The sequence below is a fragment of the Panulirus ornatus genome, chromosome 40, assembly GCF_036320965.1.
Source record: "Panulirus ornatus isolate Po-2019 chromosome 40, ASM3632096v1, whole genome shotgun sequence".
NCBI classification, from domain to species: Eukaryota; Metazoa; Arthropoda; class Malacostraca; order Decapoda; family Palinuridae; genus Panulirus; species Panulirus ornatus.
The window spans coordinates 801,425-814,953 of record NC_092263.1 but is presented as its reverse complement, the minus strand read 5'-3'; the positions used below and the strand labels follow the sequence as shown (position 1 = coordinate 814,953).

The following is a 13,529-nucleotide window of genomic DNA, read 5'->3' as shown; positions in this document are numbered from 1 at the left end:
CACGCGCACACACACACACACACACACACACACACACACACACACACACACACACACACACACACATCTGGGGACAGACTTGATCAAATTATTTTGCTCCATGCCCAATACTGACATCATTCAAGCCACCTTAATCACATAGGAAGTGTATAGGATATTTTTTGTCTTTGAATCATCAGTAACCCATTCTGCCTCTTTACCTCACTAAGATGTGAGTTTCTGACATCTTCCACCGCCACACACAACCCCGCCCGGGCCCCACTGGTCTGTTGCTGTTTCAATTCATTTTTCAAATGTCAGAAAATTAATGCAGTTCACCTCATAGATTTTTTTCTTACCATTTATTTTACAGCCTTCATAGTAAACAGCCTCGTTAGGGCCCAGTGGTGTATTGCTGGTTGAGGGTAGTTTGTAAGTCTACACTTCAGCCACCCCTATCCCATAAACCACTAATCTTAAACCATGTCTATCCCATAAACCATTCCTCTTAAACCGTCCTCATCGCATAAACCATTCCTCTTAAATCATCCTCATCCCATAAACCATTCCTCTTAAACTAGCCTCATCCCATAAACCATTCCTCTTTAACCATCTCATTCCCATAAACCATTACTCTTAAACCATGTCTATCCAATAAACCATTCCTCTTAAACCATCCTCACGTCATAAACCATTATTCTTAAACCGTACCTATTCAATTTCCTTTTTTGTTAAAGCACCTTAAGTAGAAATTGCCACCCACTTTCAAACCCATTCTTTTAAACCATTCCTGTTTGATTTTACCTTAAACCATCCGTGTCTGAATTACTGTTAAACCATACAATCCATCCATGTCATAATCCATGCCCAGTTTACTCTTTAACCATCTATAACCCATCCCCTCCATGTTGTAAACAATTATGACACACGAACACGAATGAACAAAAAAAATGATTACATGTAATTTGCTACTATACAATTAAAGATTCGTGGAGCATAATGGACAGACATTATACTAAATATATGGGTGTTCAGCATCATCTATGGGCATGCATCATATCAAAGACATCAATTGAGATAAAATCTTAAAGGAACATGAGGACAAAAAAATAAGCTAAAGGAACCATAGTATAGGTGCAAGAACATAACATTACAAATATGTTGGCAGTGTGTGTGTGTGTGTGTGTGTGTGTGTGTGTGTGTGTGTGTGTGTGTGTGTTGACTTTGACAGTCATTATCACAACCTACCTTTAATGTTGTACTTGGTTCAGACCTTTGGAAAAAGAGAAAAGGCTTTTTATATATATTGAATAACCACAAGAAAGTCATATCTGACAGTTTATCACTACACACATATGAAGACACAATAATGTTCTATGCCAGATGAAGAACAGAGCTACATGAACACACAATAATGTTCTGTGCCAGATGAAGAACAGAGCCACATGAACACACAATAATGTTCTGTGCCAGATGAAGAACGGAGCCACATGAACACACGATAATGTTCTATGCCAGATGAAGAACAGAGCCACATGAACATACAATAATGTTCTGTGCCAGATGAAGAACAGAGCCACATGAACACACGATAATGGTCTATGCCAGATGAAGAACAGAGACTTATGAACACAAAATAACGTCGTGTCATGTCTGACAGTTCATCACTACACACATATGTTAATATAACTAAGACTCATCTTCAAATCTCAGACGAGATTATGAACTCAATCTCAGACGATCCGATTTAACAAGAGCCTCACCCGGGCTGACGTCTCAAACGCGACAACGAACTCCATATTCTCCTCTTTGAGGTTGGGTGGAGGGGCGTGTGTGTGTGTCTCTCTCTCTCAGACCTCTGCAACAGGAGGTCGGCAATGATGCGTACGGTGCAATGAGGAGGGAGACTTACACTGCAATGAGGAGGGAGACTTACACTGCAATGAGGAGGGAGACTTACACTGCAATGAGGAGGGAGACTTACACTGCAATGAGAAGGGAGACTTACACTGCAATGAGGAGGGAGACTTACACTGCAATGAGGAGGGAGACTTACACTGCAATGAGGAGGGAGACTTACACTGCAATGAGGAGGGAGACTTACACTGCAATGAGGAGGGAGACTTACACTGCAATGAGGAGGGAGACTTACACTGCAATGAGGAGGGAGACTTACACTGCAATGAGGAGGGAGACTCACACTGCAATGAGGAGGGAGACTTACACTGCAATGAGGAGGGAGACTTGCACTTCAATGAGGAGGGAGACTTGCACTTCAATGAGGAGGGAGAATTGCACTTCAATGAGGAGGGAGACTCACACTCCACACCCAACTACCAGCGTTTTAAAGTAAGAAAAAATAACGCCTCTCACTGCCTCTCATTCATCTTTAATTCACTCATAAGACAAGAGAGAAACGACCAACCTGTGGGTTTATACGTGTGTCCTTTTCACATGGTCATCTGTAGAGGGACCTGAAACAAGGCCTCGTGTGTGTGTGTGTGTGTGTGTGTGTGTGTGTGTGTGTGTGTGTGTGTGTTGACCTCCATGTCTGTGCAACGCTGGGCCGGCTCTGTCACCCACACAGGAGATCTGTAGCTCACCTTTAATAGTCGGTCCCTTCTAGGAGGGGAGGAGGAGGAGGAGGGGAAGGGAGGGAGGGAGGGGAAAGCAGCAGAAAGGGGTGAGGAGTGAGGGGTGCCTGGCTCTGGCCTGACCCACCCACAGTGTTATTTCGTATACAGTGTCTGTCTTCAGGGTGTGACCAGACATTGCCTCTCGCAACAAATGCAAGCTAAGTTAAGCAGCAGAATCCAGGACGTATATGTATTTTCATTTTCTTTACATTATTATTACTCTACTTGACTGCCGTTTCCCGCGTCAGCGAGGTAGCGCCAGGAAACAGACAAAGAATGGCCCAGTCACTCATACACACACACACACACGCACACACACACGCACACACACATACATTATTATTTTTTTTTATTATACTTTGTCGCTGTCTCCCGCGTTTGCGAGGTAGCGCAAGGAAACAGACGAAAGAAATGGCCCAACCCCCCCCCCCCCCCCATACACATGTATATACATACGTCCACACACGCAAATATACATACCTACACAGCTTTCCATGGTTTACCCCAGACGCTTCACATGCCTTGCTTCAATCCACTGACAGCACGTCAACCCCGGTATACCACATCGCTCCAATTCACTCTATTCCTTGCCCTCCTTTCACCCTCCTGCATGTTCAGGCCCCGATCACACAAAATCTTTTTCACTCCATCTTTCCACCTCCAATTTGGTCTCCCTCTTCTCCTTGTTCCCTCCACCTCCGACACATATATCATCTTGGTCAATCTTTCCTCACTCATCCTCTCCATGTGCCCAAACCACTTCAAAACACCCTCTTCTGCTCTCTCAACCACGCTCTTTTTATTTCCACACATCTCTCTTACCCTTACGTTACTCACTCGATCAAACCACCTCACACCACACTGTCCTCAAACATCTCATTTCCAGCACATCCATCCTCCTGCGCACAACTCTATCCATAGCCCACGCCTCGCAACCATACAACATATATATATATATATATATATATATATATATATATATATATATATATATATATATATATATATATATATACATAAACGCCCATACACGCACATATAGATACATATACATATCAACATATACACATATACATACATATCCATACACATACACGGACATATACATATGCCTTCATCAATCTCGGCGCTACCCCGCCCCCGCAGGAAACAATATGTAATGTTTCTGTAACATGAGAGATGACTGACACATTATGATGAACATTCTACTTTGATCATGCACACATCCACCTGATCCAGTTTCAATATCATACCACACAACGGGGCCTTATGAACAAAATAACGTTCTGTGCTAGATGAAGAACAGGGCCATATGAACAAATTAACGTTCTGTTCTAGATGCAGAATATGGCCTTAGGAACAAAATGACGTTCTATAACTGATGAAGAACACGGCCTAGTGAACAAAATGACGTTCTTTGTCAGATGAATAACAGAGCCTTATGAACAATATAACGTTCTATTCAAATGAAGAACAGGGCCTTATGAAAACAAGATAACGTTCCATGCCAGATGAAGAACAGATCCTTATGAACATACATTAATGGTCTGTTACAGATGAAGAACAGAGCCTTATGAACACACAATAATGTTCTACGCCAGGTGAAGAACAGATACTTATGAACACAAAATAACGTTCTATGCGAGATGAAGAACAGAGACATGAACACAACGTTCTATGGCAGATGAAGAACAGATGCTTATGAACACAAAACTTTTTATGCCAGATGAAGAACAGAGATATGAACACAACGTTCTATGCCAAATGAAGAACAGAGACATGAACACAACGTTCTATGCCAGATGAAGAACAGAGACATGAACACAACGTTCTATGCCAGAGAAGAACAGATACTTATGAACACAAAACGTTTTATGCCAGATGAAGAACAGAACGTTTTATGCCAGATGAAGAACAGATACTTATGAAAACACAACGTTTTATGCCTGGTAAGATATGGGAAGGTTCGCAGTGGTTCATTTGTGTATATTGAAATGAAAGTTCTTTCACCTCTACGAGATTTCGTTCATCTCAAAACGTGTCCAAAATGAAAAAGAAAATGTCTCTCAGTACTGCATTTACACCTTGAGATCTTTTACATCACAACCCATTTACAAGTCGTGACGGTTGTAAAACTCTGAGGGGACAAGATCCCCCGAAGACTTCACCATGTGTTTACCACAGCCTCATTTACATGACATCATGGAAAATGTATACAGTATCTCGCTCTGTTCACCTCCAAGTAGTGGATTGATCTAGCCCTACTGTAACCCAGACCATAGATTGATCTAGCCCTACTGTAACCCAGACCATAGATTGATCTAGCCCTACTGTAACCCAGACCATAGATTGGTCTAGCCCTACTGTAACCCAGACCATAGATTGATCTAGCCCTACTGTAACCCAGACCATAGATTGATCTAGCCCTACTGTAACCCAGACCATAGATTGATCTAGCCCTACTGTAACCCAGACCATAGATTGATCTAGCCCTACTGTAACCCAGACCATAGATTGATCTAGCCCTACTGTAACCCGGACCATAGATTGATCTAGCCCTACTGTAACCCAGACCATAGATTGATCTAGCCCTACTGTAACCCAGACCATAGATTGATCTAGCCCTACTGTAACCCAGACCATAGATTGATCTAGCCCTACTGTAACCCAGACCATAGATTGATCTAGCCCTACTGTAACCCAGACCATAGATTGATCTAGCCCTACTGTAACCCAGACCATAGATTGATCTAGCCCTACTGTAACCCAGACCATAGATTGATCTAGCCCTACTGTAACCCGGACCATAGATTGATCTAGCCCAACTGTAACCCAGACCATAGACTGATCTAGCCCTACTGTAACCCAGACCATAGATTGATCTAGCCCTACTGTAACCCAGACCATAGATTGATCTAGCCCAACTGTAACCCAGACCATAGAATGATCTAGCCCTACTGTAACCCAGACCATAGATTGATCTAGCCCTACTGTAACCCAGACCATAGATTGGTCTAGCCCTACTGTAACCCAGACCATAGAATGATCTAGCCCTACTGTAACCCAGACCATAGAATGATCTAGCCCTACTGTAACCCAGACCATAGATTGATCTAGCCCTACTGTAACCCGGACCATAGACTGATCTATCCTTTCTGTCGTCCAATGTATATTTCAATTACTAATCCAATTGACATTTTCCTAACCCCTTTCCTGGTACTAGTAATTAACTTCTGCATCCCTAAGACTTGTTTAACACAAGTAACTAGTATCTATAAACTTAGTATTTAACACTACTGGCTAGTGTCTATAAACCTAGTAGTTAACACTAGTAACTAGTATCTATAAACCTAGGATTTAACACTACTGACTAGTATCTATAAACCTAGTATTTAACACTCCTGGCTAGTATCTATAAACCTAGTAGTTAACACTAGTAACTAGTATCTATAAGCCTAGTTTTAACACTACTGACTAGTATCTATAAACCTAGTATTTAACACTCCTGGCTAGTATCTATAAACCTAGTAGTTAACACTAGTAACTAGTATCTATAAGCCTAGTATTCAACACAACTAACTAGCATCTATAAACCTAGTATCTAACACTAGTAACTAGTATCTGTAAGCCTAGGGTTTAACACTGCTAACTAGTATCTATAAACCTTGTATTTGTCCCTAGTCACTAGTATGTATTAACTCAATTGTTCTCAAAGCACTGTTACCTACTATCTATGAATCTAGACCTTCTCTAGCATAACTAATTATTATATACAAACTTAGAACGTGTCTAGCACAGTTCACTCGTATCTGTAAACCTTGATTTTTGTCTAGTACTAATAACTAGTATACATAAATTTAGAACTTTTCTAGCACTACGAAATAGCATCTATAGTCCCAGAACTTGCCTGCCTTTACTAACTAGTATCCATCCACCTAGAACTTGTCTAGCATCAATGACTAGTATATGTAAGCGTAAGGCTTCTCTATTGCTATTAACTAGTATCTATAAACCTAGAATTTGTGTCGCTCTTAGACCTTTCCCAGGAACAATAACTGGTATATATAAACTTAAAACTTCCCTAGTTCTGCTCTGGCACTAGTAACTAGTATCTATAAACTCAGAACTTCCCTAGTCACACTAACTAGTATATGTATATATATATTCTTAGAACTTCCCTAGCACTAGTAACTAGTATATATAAACTCAGAATTTGTCCAGTTCAAGTAACTGGTGTCTATAAACCAAGAACTTAGTTAATAATGATAACTATATGAACTTAGAACTTGTTTAGCACTCCTAAGTCGTATCTATAAATCTAGAACTTTTCGAGCACTACAATCTAATTTCTACAGCGCCAGAACTTGTCTAGAAAAATTAACTAGTATCAGTGGTCCTAGAATTTGTCTAGCACTGCTACTTAGTATGTGTAGACCTAGGATTTATCTAGTACTAATAACTAGTACCTATAAGCCTAGAACTTGTCTAGCACTGATAGTTAGTATCTGCAAATCTAGAACTTTTCTAGCACTACTAGCTAGTATCTGTAGTCCCAGAACTTGTCTAGCACTGCTAATTAATATCTATAAACCTAGAACTTGTTTAGCACTGATAGCTGTAGTATGTATAAACCTAGAACTTGTTTAGTTCTAACAGCTAGTATCTATAAACCTAGATCTTGTCTAGTACTGATAGCCATTATCTGTAGATCTGGAACTTGTTTAGTTACTAAAAGCTAGTATCTATACTCTTAGAACTTGTTTAGCACTTCTAACTAGTATCTATACACTTTGAACTTTCTTAGCACTTCTAACTAGTATCTATACACTTAGAACTTGTTTAGCACGTCTAACTAGTATCTATACACTTAGAACTTGTTTAGCACTTCTAACTAGTATCTATACACTTAGAACTTGTTTAGCACTTCTAACTAGTATCTATACACTTAGAACTTGTTTAGCACTTCTAACTAGTATCTATAAACTGAGACCTTCCCTAGCACTGCTAACTAGTATACCCTGAAGTTATGCAGCACTGTACCAGCAGATCCAGAACTTATTTAGCACCCCTAACCAGTAGCTACATCTACAGAACCTGTCTAGCACACGTAACTAGTATCTACATCTACAGAACGTGACTGGCACATTTATATCTAAAGAACGTGACTAGTACTCCCACCTATCTACATCTACAGAACGTGTCTGGGACCCCTGACTACATCTACATAACCATCTAGCATAAGCAACTAGTATCTACATCTACAGCACGTGTTTAGCACGTCTAAATGATATCTACATCTACAGCACGTGTCTAGCACGAACCCAATGGTAGCTACAGCTCCAGGATTCGTACAAAATTTCTCTCTATCTACAGTTCCAGAACTTGTTGGGAACTACACAGTGATATCTACAATACCTGTCTACAGCAGCCCCGAAAATGTTCTTCACGCATTCCTCACTAGCATCTACAGAACTGGTCCAGAACTACTCACTGGGACCTACAAGGACCCGGCCCATGTCACTGACACTTCACAGCCAAGACAAGAGGTGGCGGCAGGAGGAGCCTATGTCACTTACCCTGGTAAGGGTATGGTAGCTTCTGATGCCTGAGCCAGATGTAAGCGATGGTTGAGGGAGATAAAGGCACTGAGAAACCCCGTTGCTTTGGCAAGGGCGGCACTATGAGGCTCCAGCCCACCCCGTGTGGAAATCCAGGTTTCCAGGAGGGACGGATGGTCCTTGGGAGCCACTGGAAAGTTTGCTTGGAGGCTTTGGAGTCCTGATGTGGCGGTCGTGCGAGAGGGAGGAGACGTCCAGCGTCCTTCACTGACACGAGGCACAACAAGAGCTTGGACGAGGAGAGCTCAAGACACGAGAACTGTTCCCCCACCACCACTGACACCGGGTGTCCACGAGCACACTGGCCTTTCCCAGAGGGTGGAGAGTCCAGCCTCTCCTGGCTGAAGCAAAGTTCAGCAACTCCAGGAGATCCTGAAGCTGCCACAGCTTCAACTGTCCCTGGCGGTGGTCGAATGGCTGCTATATGTGATCGCGCCGCACACCTTCGTCACTACTACACATGTCTGATTTCTTGTCCCCTCTCTCTCTCCCTCTCTCTCTCTCTCTCTCCTCTCTCTCTCTCTCTCTCTCTCTCTCTCTCTCTCTCTCTCTCTCCCTCTCTCTCCCACACGGTCAGTGCTTACGTCAGTATATGATGCGCACGAGGTGAGAGTGAGAGCGGCGAGGCGGTGTAGGCGAGGGAGAGAGAGAGGGAGAGAGAGAGAGACAGAGAGAGTGAGCGAGGGAGAGAGAGAGGCGCGGGGGGAGAGCAGGTGAGGGAGAGGCGCTGGAGACTAGAGGAAGAGTCGGCGACAGCGTTTAGTAGGTTAGGAGCGCTGCTGCCGTTGACTTGTCCCGCCCGAGAGCTGCGCCACTTGTCCCTCCTTCCTGCAGCAGTACCCGACGGCCGGGGCGTTGGTCTTGTCCCTCTCCCTCACGCTGTGTGCTCCTGTTGCCCACCACAGACGCCCTGCTGTTCGCCGTTGGTCCAACAACGGTGGAGGAAGCAATGCCTTGTTGAGAAAATATCAGATATTTCTTATATTTGTCGTTTCCTGCTCCTCCTCTCCACTCTCCTCTCCTCTCCAGAGTTCTGTACCAAGTGATTCCCTCAGTTCTACACAAGGAGAAGCAACACACTGCTAAGCACTTCGCCTCACCACTCGTGCGCCAGTGGTTTTCTGGTTTACTGTTGACACTGACTGACTCTGACCTTCGGCTTCCTAGACGTCAGGATGTTACGGGAGGAGACGCACCGTCGCCGCCTACCACACCGTCTGACGTTGGCGATCAAAATCACACGATAGGAGACCCGGAGGGCCTCTGGCTCCTGAAGGCTTGGGGTTGGGGGTGTGTGTGAGAGAGTGCTGGGCCCGCGTGCGTCCCAGCTTCCGTCTCCCGGTGACCACCGGGGGTAATTAATGGGTGTCCAAGTGTCCCGCAAGCGGCTCCCGTCCAAACGCCTCCTGTGTTCTTCAGGCGAGAGTGAAGGCTTATATCACGTATAATGACAGGTCCTGATGTTCGTCAACACGAGCGCCATCCACTCAAGCCGACACCCCCTTCGTTCGTCTTTAGATCCTCCTTAAGGTTATTTTGTTATGATTATTATTAGTAATGTGGTTTATGACGTCACGTTTCGCTGCCTGCGTTATCCCGATATGAGTGAGGGGGGGGAGGGGAAGGATTGGGAATGGTGTTCCGTTATTCGGTGTAACGTCCGTCCGTCCGTCCGTCCGTCTCTCTCTCTCTCTCTCTTTCTCTCTCTCTCCCTCTCCTCTCTCTCTCTCTCTCTCTCTCACTCTGCCTCGCTAGGAGTAAGGCGACGCGGCTGCGCTTGCCCACCTGTTCCACAACACACTGGGGACTCTGGCCGGGTCTCGACACGGGGAACGTTGGCTCCCAACCACCGGGGCCCCCGCTCAGCCAACCACCGCCCTCCCTCCTACCTCCACCCCTCCCCAGCCAACTCCTCCCCCTCCGCCGCCGCCGCCTCCACATCCACCCAAAAAATCCACCCACGATCGCCACCCGGGTCTCGCTCCACTCGCAGACGCATCTCGTCCACCTGCCGTCTCGGACCTGCGTCTCCCCGACGCCATCCCCCGATGCAAGCGTCCACCTGAAGGACGCGATAAATAGATTTGCTAAGGACTTGGGCATCTGGCGGTCCCTCCCATCACGCCACCCCCACATCGACGCCCCTCCCTCAAGCCTGCCCACCCCCAACTGAGCGCTACCCTCCCCCCCCCCCCCCTCAATCCCAACACCACCCACCCCCTTGCCCGCCACCAAACCTCCCATACCCACTCACCGCCTCCTCCTCCTCCTCCTCCTCCTCCTCCTCCTCCTCCTCCCATGTGCTTACCGTTCACATTGTCCACGGGTTATTGTGACCGCGTCTTCGGGAGTCGACATGGCCGGCCTACCTACCCACCCCAAAACCCATTTTTTTTTTTCTCTCTCTCTCTCTCTCACGAGAGAGAGAGAGAGAGAGAGAGAGAGAGAGAGAGAGAGAGGGATGGCTGTCGATTCGACATGGCGTTATAATACGAATGGTTATATCAAGGTGATCGGAAATGCAATGGAGAGCGGAGCGTGTGTGTGTGTGTGTGTGTGTGTGTGTGCGTGTGTGTGTATTATTCTTATCCTAACTGACTGATGACCTGTTTCATCTGTGTGCAAGAAAAAAAAAAGGAAATGGATCAACTAAGGATTCGACCCCTGACCCACAACGCCCATGTAAGCTTGTCTAGACTAGGCTAGGTTAAGTTACGTTTAGATTAGGCTAAGTTAGGTTAGGGTATGTTACGTTTAGATGAGGCTAGGTTAGAGTTGCGTCAAGTTACGATAAGCTAAGGTTAAGTTAAGTGACGCTAAGTTGCGTCTGGTTAGTTTAGGCTTAGCTAGGTTAGAGAACGTTATGTTAAGTTAGTTCAAGTCAGCGTACAATCCTAACCTAACCTGTCAACCTAGCCTAGCCTAACTTAACCTACCCTAACCTAACCTAACCTAACCTACCTTAACCTAACCTCAGTCATCCTAGCCTAGCCTAACCTAACTTAACCTAGCCTAACCTAACTTAACCTAACCTAGCTTAGAAAAAACGTGAGAAATATTGACAAAATAATACTTCACACGTACGAGTAGAAAGGTTGTACAAATATTACGAGCAAAATATATATATATCTTTTTTTATACTATTCGCCATTTCCCGCGTTAGCGAGGTAGCGTTAAGAACAGAGGACTGAGCCTTTGAGGGAATATCCTCACTTGGCCCCCTTCTCTGTTCCTTCTTTTGGAAAATTAAAAACGAGAGGGGAGGATTTCCAGCCTCCCGCTCCCTTTCCTTTTAGTCGCCTTCTACGACACGCAGGGAGTACGTGTTAAGTATTCTTTCTCCCCTATCCCCAGGGATAATATATATATATATATATATATATATATATATATATATATATATATATATATATATTGTCTTTAGTAGTAATGATGCTGGAGCTAATTTTGGCTGAAGAACAATTTCATCATTCAGTCGTGATTTGTGAAGTACATCATGGATGTAGAAAGTTATGTCTGTGGTAGCACTGGTCGCCCTGGCTGGAGCTGGGGATGGTGGCTCTGGTAGTGTAGGTGGGGCACTGGTAGTGTAGGTGGGACATTGGTGTATGTGGGGCACTGGTAGTGTAGGTGAGACACTGGTAGTGTAGGTGGGACATTGGTGTAGGTGGGGCACTGGTAGTGTAGGTGGGACATTGGTGTAGGTGGGGCACTGGTAGTGTAGGTGGGACATTGGTGTAGGAGGGGCACTGGCGGTATAAGTGGGACATAGGTGGTGTAGGTGGGACATTGGTGTAAGTGGGACACTAGTGGTGTAGGTGGGACACTGATGGTATAATTGCGACACTGAGATTGTAGGTGGGACAGTGGTGAGGTAGTTGGGGCACCTAGAGTATATTGTAGGTACCAGTTGTAGGTGGTAAGCAGCCAGCGACCAGGAAGGTATATTGCAGGTACCAGTTGTAGGTGGTAAGCAGCCAGCGACCAGGAAGGTATATTGTAGGTACCAGTTGTAGGTGGTAGACAGCTACCGACCAGGAAAGTATATTGTAGGTACCAGTTGTAGGTGGTAGACAGCTACCGACCAGGAAGGTATATTGTAGGTACCAGTTGTAGGTGGTAGACAGCTACCGACCAGGAAGGTATATTGTAGGTACCAGTTGTAGGTGGTAGACAGCTACCGACCAGGAAGGTATATTGTAGGTACCAGTTGTAGGTGGTAGACAGCTACCGACCAGGAAGGTATATTGTAGGTACCAGTTGTAGGTGGTGGACAGCCAGCGACCAGGAAGGTATATTGTAGGTGCCAGTTGTAGGTGGTGGACAGCCAGCGACCAGGAAGGTATATTGTAGGTACCAGTTGTAGGTGGTGGACAGCCAGCGACCAGGAAGGTATATTACCGATACGACCTCGTCTAAGTACTGGGAGGGGTTAAGCGACTGTGGTGGGTAGTAAACCAGCACTTCAGTGGCTTTCCATCTTCACTCCTTTGACCCAGGTAACTGTCTTTTTACCTTACTCACACTAGGGCTACTGGCTTTCAGTCCATGACCATACAGTCTCTCTATCTCAGACGTTAACACTCGACAACACACACACACACACACACACACACACACACACACACACACACACACACACACACACACACAGGAATCGTTCCACCTAACCCTAGGTTTTCCTGTGGTGATGGCCAATGCCCTCGCCAAGGCCCTTTTGCCTTTTGGCAATATCTGTGTCTTATGTACTCGTTAAGAAAGTCCTCATCTTCCTTCATTTCTCTCTCAGCTTTCTCTTGCTCACCACACTCCTCAGAGGCCCTGAACAAACTCCTCCCAGATTCTTCAAGTCCCAAAACCTTTTCCCCGCCAATCAACAGTCAAGAGTAATTCTCTCGGCTTTTGGCCAACGCCACCACCACCAGCGTTTTCTTTACAGTGAAGGAAAACGGTGAGTGTGTGTTCTCAACAGATCTAACAGCCATAGTGGTTACCGTTTCTGACGCACTGACGGGCTGCCAGCCAGCATAGGTTCGAATCCTGACATTATGACTCCTCGTCGCTCCCCACACAGCACTTGGCTACTAGTAACCTTTCGGGCTCAGTGCGTGGCTTAGCTCACTACACTGCCTTCCCCAAGTCGAGATGCAGGCGTCACACACACACAAACACACACATACACCCTCACCTCGGCAACAAGATGGTGTACCATCATGAATAAATGCGGTACGAGGGAGGGGAAAAGAAGATGTAGTTACATAAAAGTAGTCACTCTAGAGGGGGTCGTAAATGGTAT

General features: G+C 45.2%; 1 protein-coding gene across 3 annotated transcripts in view; it reads right to left on the bottom strand.

The window, feature by feature from the left end:
• The window catches only part of klu (zinc finger protein klumpfuss), a 362,831-nt gene that overhangs the window by 46,540 nt on the left and 302,762 nt on the right, over positions 1-13,529 (bottom strand). Inside the window, exons 1-2 of one of the 3 annotated variants that reach the window (XM_071685330.1) lie at positions 8,192-10,088; positions 1,228-1,252 (exon numbers count right to left, since the gene is read on the bottom strand). The gene's annotated coding sequence lies outside the window, so the exon portion shown is untranslated. Of the gene's footprint in view, positions 1-1,227; positions 1,253-8,191; positions 10,089-13,529 lie in introns of those variants that run through there. The other 2 variants (XM_071685329.1, XM_071685328.1) reach the window with 2 other exon arrangements.